Raw genomic sequence first — 6,000 nt, 5'->3', positions numbered from 1 at the left:
AGCGAGAGCTCATTTAAAGAAAGGGCAACCGGAGAAGTGCTTCCTACGAGGTCCCTAGATTATAACCTGATTGTTTCGCTCCTCGACAGGTATAGCAGCAAGCCGTCGCCCGACCCACACTAGACCCCCGTATGTGCTGGGAAATGTGCGCAATTTTCACGTGGCACTCGCCACTTTGCAAGAATATTTCTTTGAGGTACCACTTATTGACTACTTGTGAAGATCAAGCGTGTGGTTTCATTTCGGATACATATGGAGAAACAGTGAAAAAGAAAAAGAGCGTAAATAAGCGTGTATTATTGTTAAATTGGCAAGTTCCTAGCAGAAGCGTTTTTTGTTTTCAGAATGTGTGAAATCCAGCGCACAGAAAGCTTGCCGTAAGTGTTCGCTAAGCTTCAACATATGCCCCACCAGCAGTGTGCGTTTTTTGCATCGTGTGTATTGTTGCCCTCGTACGTATTCCGATAGCAGTTACGCGGATAGTTGAGGCGCATGCACTCCGCCGCCATCGATGGCAGTGCGCTACAATCGATGCGATAGCACATGCGCAGCCAGTTAAGCTCGCTTTGCCCACGCGGCAAGACGCATGCTGTAACATTTACTGAGGCTGCATGAAAACACAGCCTGCACCCACATTCCTTAAGGCATATGGCGACGGCGGCGTGCTATCTGTGCTATTTTCGTTTGAGAGAAAAGACGCTGTTGGTATCGCCGAACCTTACATACTGTTGTCGCGTGAACATAATTCTCATATAGAATAAAAATGACTAAAAATGAGCGCTTTATATTTATGCAAACATCTAGCCACAAAAACTGGCGATCGCGAGCAAGTTAAGCCAAGTCGAGCCAGTTTTCACTCGCTCAAGCGGCGTGCGGCTCAACGTTCCGTTTTTGAATTGGAAGTGTAGTAGGCGTTATATACTCTGTCTTTCAGAGCTTTATGAGAACGCATGCGGACTAAGCGTTCCATGCGGGCGCTGCACTTGCAGTAAATAACGAGAACGCATCCAGGTAACATGTGATCGTTTTAAGCTTAAGCTTCGCACCGGCTTTAGTATATCATCTTAGGCGGCGGTAGCTACGTTTAGGCTGCGGCGGTAGTGCGTTTAAAATAACATGTACGGAAAGGCAAGAAAGCAATTATAAAAAGCCAACGCATCGGAAAACGTTTTTTTTATTGGTAGATGTCTCGTCTGTTTTTATACTATAGAGATGTGAAAAAGGTATTGCCCGCACGACGATCCGTAGGCAGGGTCGCAAGCAATTTAATTGCACAGCATGAAAGCGACGGACTTGCAAAAAACACAAATTTCAGAACACGTGTAGATGCTTGTTCAATGCTATAATGCAATCTAGTAATTATTTTGTGGCCACTACAACCCGCTGGTTCCTGTTACTTGTCAATATTGACATACAACTTGGTGTCTACCTTTTGTGGAGGAGTATATGTGCTCCTAATATTGCATTAAGCGTAACAGGAGGAGGAGGAGGAGGAGGAGGAGGAGGAGAAAACAACTTTATTTCGTCCAATTCGTTTAGTGAGGGGTGGCTACCAGGCAGTGCGTTACAGGCACCTCCTCGGCCGTTTCAGTAGCCCAAATTTCACCTCCAGGCTCGGGCTCGAATTATCGCGTCTCATGCTTCAGGCGAGGGAGTGGTAAGGAGATCTAGTGGTGGGGGACCCACCGCTAGATTAACATACGTAGTGAGCAGCGTGGGCCTATCAAGTCAAGGTAACTGTGTAACGGGAATTTTTGTCTTTTAATGCAAAACATGCTTCTCTTAGCTCAACCACTTTGTGGCAGGCGAGCCTATCCGCTTTCGTGGGCCGATCGCGGTGATAGTGCAGTCTAAATTATATGTTACAGGGACAATTGGGTGTTTACCACGGAGGCAACTGGTTATGTGTGACTGGGTATATATACTCGGGCCTCTACGTATATGCCGCTGGGTCAACTGGCTACGTGCTCTGGGGCCACCGGGCATGTGCACTGGGAAAAGAAATTGTACCCCGCAAAAAATGACGTCACAGTGAGCTACTTCTCTGAAAGAAACTTCAAATTACAATAGGCACTTGGGTGCTTCACCACAAAACACGCGCCAGTGCTCCCGGAAACCGAAACACGAAAGGTAACTGAAAAGAGGCCGCTCAATGCTACGTTCGTGAATGCCAGATCAGGAGTGCTGCGCATGTGCACAACGTGCTCATAGAAGGCCATTAAATTTTGAGTATTTACGCGCCAAATTCATGATTTGATGATTAGGCACGGCATAGTGGGAGATTACAAATAATTTGGACCACCTGGGACTCTTCAAAGTGCACCTTAATCTAAGTACACGTGTGTTTTAGCAAGTCACGCCCATAAAAATGCGGCGGCCGTGGCCGGATACGATCCTGCAACTTCGCGCTTAGCAGCCCAACACCATAGCCACTAAGCAACCATGCCGGGTAGATTACCATCGGTTGCTGGTAGAATACCACCGTGGTTGCTGGCGAACTCCTCTAGCGCCAGTAACCACGAGGGCTCGCCGTCATCGAATGAACAGAATTCAGGTTTGTCTATGGACGCGTGACAACACGCTTGAATAGTTCGTAAGCGAATATTTTCTGCAACCTATGCTGCACAGAAAACTACAAGCCCTAGTATTAGCTAGTTGGTTCATACTTAGAACTGAGGTTAAACAGCGCGAAAAAGACGAGGACACAAGGAAACAAATACCACAATCTCAACTGGGCTTCAATGGAACAGCTCGTCAGCACAGCAGTAACCTACAGAATGGCTATGGGAGTCATTTAGCCGGACACTGTAAGAAGTGTCTCTGCACCCCCTTATTTGAAAATACAAAATCCATAGGGAAAGAAAAAGGTAAGAGGGAAAGGGAAATATTAAAGCCTTTCACATTAGAAAGGAAGGAAAGAAATATGTAAGCACTCCCTATCTTGCCTTGTCGGGAAAAGACATACCATTTTTGGAAGAAAGATTAGAATGTTGCGGATTTGCAGATGTTTTTACGACTGGTGGGCGCATGCCTATGATGAGGAAAGAATAAATGTCCGGTGAATTTCAAATAAACTTCCAGTCGGCAGTCAGCGCTTGTCTGTGGTATTTGTTTCCTTGTGTCCTCGTCTTTTTTGCGCTGTTTAAGCTCTGTTCTAAATATAAGCCCTACTTGCTGTATGAGTATCATGCTTTTGCTGTCGCTATCAATACATCACCTTTCGTGCGAAACTGCTAGTTCATTCTTTATGATTCTGCACAATGTGTCATACGGCGCGTTTTCTTTTCTTGGCAGAACGCATTTTCAGCGCATATTGGCGTTATGTATACCCCACAATAAACTGTGGGTTTTTCTCTGCTTGGTGTGACGCTTCTTGCCACGACTGCTTACTTGGGCCAAGCGGAGCTTATTGAACGCAGACCAGAGCTAGCCAAATATCAGGATGCATGGAAGGTAAGCATACTCTTGCCCAATATTGTACGACTAAAATGCAAATTTGAATACAGAAGAATACAGTGTTTCCTCTTGTTGTTATTCCATCACACTTAACAATGCCTTGTTCTATGTGGAAACGAACGTATTTGTGAGGAATTGTACCCTATAACATGTTCCCATCTGGCCAATTGTACCCTCCCATCTGGTGGAGCTGTTGTCAATTATATAGCGTGACCAGGCACACCGCCAGTGCATGTGTTCTAACGTGGCTATTTCTCCACACTCGCGGCAAGTACCATCGGCGTAAGTATCTGGATAGATTTTATGCAGGAGCGGTGCATTTAGATACGTATTCGTTTGTAGCAGACGGAGTGTTAATGCTTGAGCTCTACCGAGCCGCGGATGAGGAACGAAGTAGGTTCTACGGCAGAGATAGTAGTGTTTAGTAATCACATTGCAGGTGGAGTGCGTGTCCCTGTTCTCTGGGAAGTCGGCTTCCGATTGGTCGCTGGTAGTCCGGTTGGCAAGTTCGCGCGCAGCCCCATGAGCAGACCAGTTGAGGTTGGGAGGAGCAGCCTCTATCTGACCCTGATGTTGGGAAATCAATAAATGAAGTGGTGCGTGATTGGCTTGCCCCCAAGAAGTCCGAGGGCTTGTTTGGAAGCGGTGCCAGTATCTAATTCTCTCACTGCAGAACTTTAATCGCTATAGATGACATCCCGTGATATATCCAGCAGGGCTAGTGCAATAGCCATTCGTTCAGCAATTTCTGAGTCCCTGGTCTAAACCGAGGCCGCATTCGTGGTTCTTTGCCGACCATGGACAGTCACGATGGTGAACGCCAGTCGTCCCTTACAAGAAGCGGCATATACAAAGCTGACCTGTTGCCAGATGTAACATATATGCCACATATAACATTTTTTTTCTAGTCTGTATATTTTATTACACTAAGTAAGGACAAATAAGTTATCCACATGCCTACCTATTCTGAAGCCATTCTGAAGTTCTCCCAATATGCCCTTATTCTCTGTCCATGCTTGCCGCTTTAATGTATTCGCCTGCATTGCTAACCTCTTTATTATTGATGTAATGGTCACCGGTCCATATGAGCGCATTCTGTCTTTTCACCCCTTACCTTTATAAATTAAATTCATTCTGCTTTGTCGTGAACTGTCTGGTATTCGTCTATCATTTAAACTTTTTTTAGTACTGCTTTCAACAAAGCTGCCTTACATTTTATTCCTAATGCATTATTCAGCTTAGCGGGAACTTTGGCTCTGTGGCCGTGCACGCAGGAGTTTTCTCTTGGCCTTTATCTCAGTTGACATTTGTCAGCACCACTTCTTTTTCCATCTCGTTCACTTTCATGCTTTTCTTCCCCTCAAATACAACCTCGCCATTGCCTTGGAAAGATTCGGCTGTTATTTTTCGGATGTAATTTAATGCCGCGTCCCCATCCAGCTTGTTTCTATCTTTGTGTAGGATATGTTGTATTGTTTTAGACTTGTTCCATCATAATTTTATTTGGTTCCGAAAAATTCTAAATGCGGCCTTCTTTTTCTCACGAACTTCAGACAACCAATGTTCACTTTCACCTTTGAGCTTTGCTTGGACCAGTACTTGAACAATCTATTCTTTTTCTCGCGGTATAATTCCCATTGTCTGGCTACTTCATCCCCCGGCAACTGCGCTCCTTTCCCTGCCTGTGCTCTCGGGGTATGTTCTGTCGTTCGGCGATCGATTCTGGTTTCGTCATGTTCCCCCAGCTGTTTGGTTTCTTTTTTCCTTTCCAGCAAGCATGTTGCTTCTGCTGCAATTTTCTGTCATAATTACACTTAAATCACTATATGCCCACTTTTGGTTGGACCACTTGCCAAGTTCTTCTTCGATTCTTGTGGCAATTATTTGTTATTTGTTCAGAGTTGAAACTTGATCTGGCCATTCTTCGCTCCTTGCTCTCTTCCCCAACTACATATCCCACCTTCAAATCGGTGTGCTTATGGTTACGAGCTACGCTGTTGCACCCTTCCTCGTTAATGACCATTTCTGTCAACTTATCATGAATTTGTTCTGTCATCAAATAGTAATCAATGGTGGATTGCCGGTCTGCCACTTCTCACGTGGTCTGCCCATCACACTTACGTCCTTTATTCACAATAACTAGGTTATGTCGCTCACAAAGATGTAGCATTGAGTTCCCGTTGCTGTCAGCATGTCCATCTGGATGCTGCATGTGAGTATTCATGTCGCCTAATAGGATAATATCGGCATTATTACTGAAGCCCTTAATATCAACACTTCGACACTCCACCTACTCTTGATACTTCTCTCTACAATTATTTCCAGTCCACAAATATGTAACTCCAGCAAGTTTTCTTTCCGCTCGTCGTGGTTGATAACCAAAGATGCTCTTGAAATTTTTAATTTACTCTTTCCCATTTGGCTCCTATGGATGTACATACCGACTGCCCCACCCTTGCTTTCTGATTTTGTTCTGTTGCACCTTTGCCAAACATAATTCTCAATCGCTCGCGGTTCTTGTGAGTCTTCGAGGTTCGTTTCTAT

The 6,000-nt window shown here is 45.0% G+C and overlaps 1 long non-coding RNA gene across 1 annotated transcript in view; it reads left to right on the top strand.

Moving 5' to 3' along the window:
- The first annotated feature begins 3,299 nt into the window (after nucleotides 1–3,299).
- LOC135911935 (uncharacterized) overlaps nucleotides 3,300–6,000 on the top strand; it is a 34,046-nt gene continuing 31,345 nt past the window's right edge. The window contains exon 1 of the long non-coding RNA XR_011514349.1: nucleotides 3,300–3,453. This is a non-coding gene — a long non-coding RNA (uncharacterized lncRNA). The remainder of the gene's footprint in view (nucleotides 3,454–6,000) is intronic.

This window comes from Dermacentor albipictus, chromosome 1 (assembly GCF_038994185.2).
Source record: "Dermacentor albipictus isolate Rhodes 1998 colony chromosome 1, USDA_Dalb.pri_finalv2, whole genome shotgun sequence".
NCBI classification, from domain to species: Eukaryota; Metazoa; Arthropoda; class Arachnida; order Ixodida; family Ixodidae; genus Dermacentor; species Dermacentor albipictus.
The sequence above is the reverse complement of the archived record's forward strand: the minus strand, read 5'-3'. Positions and strand labels throughout refer to the sequence as shown.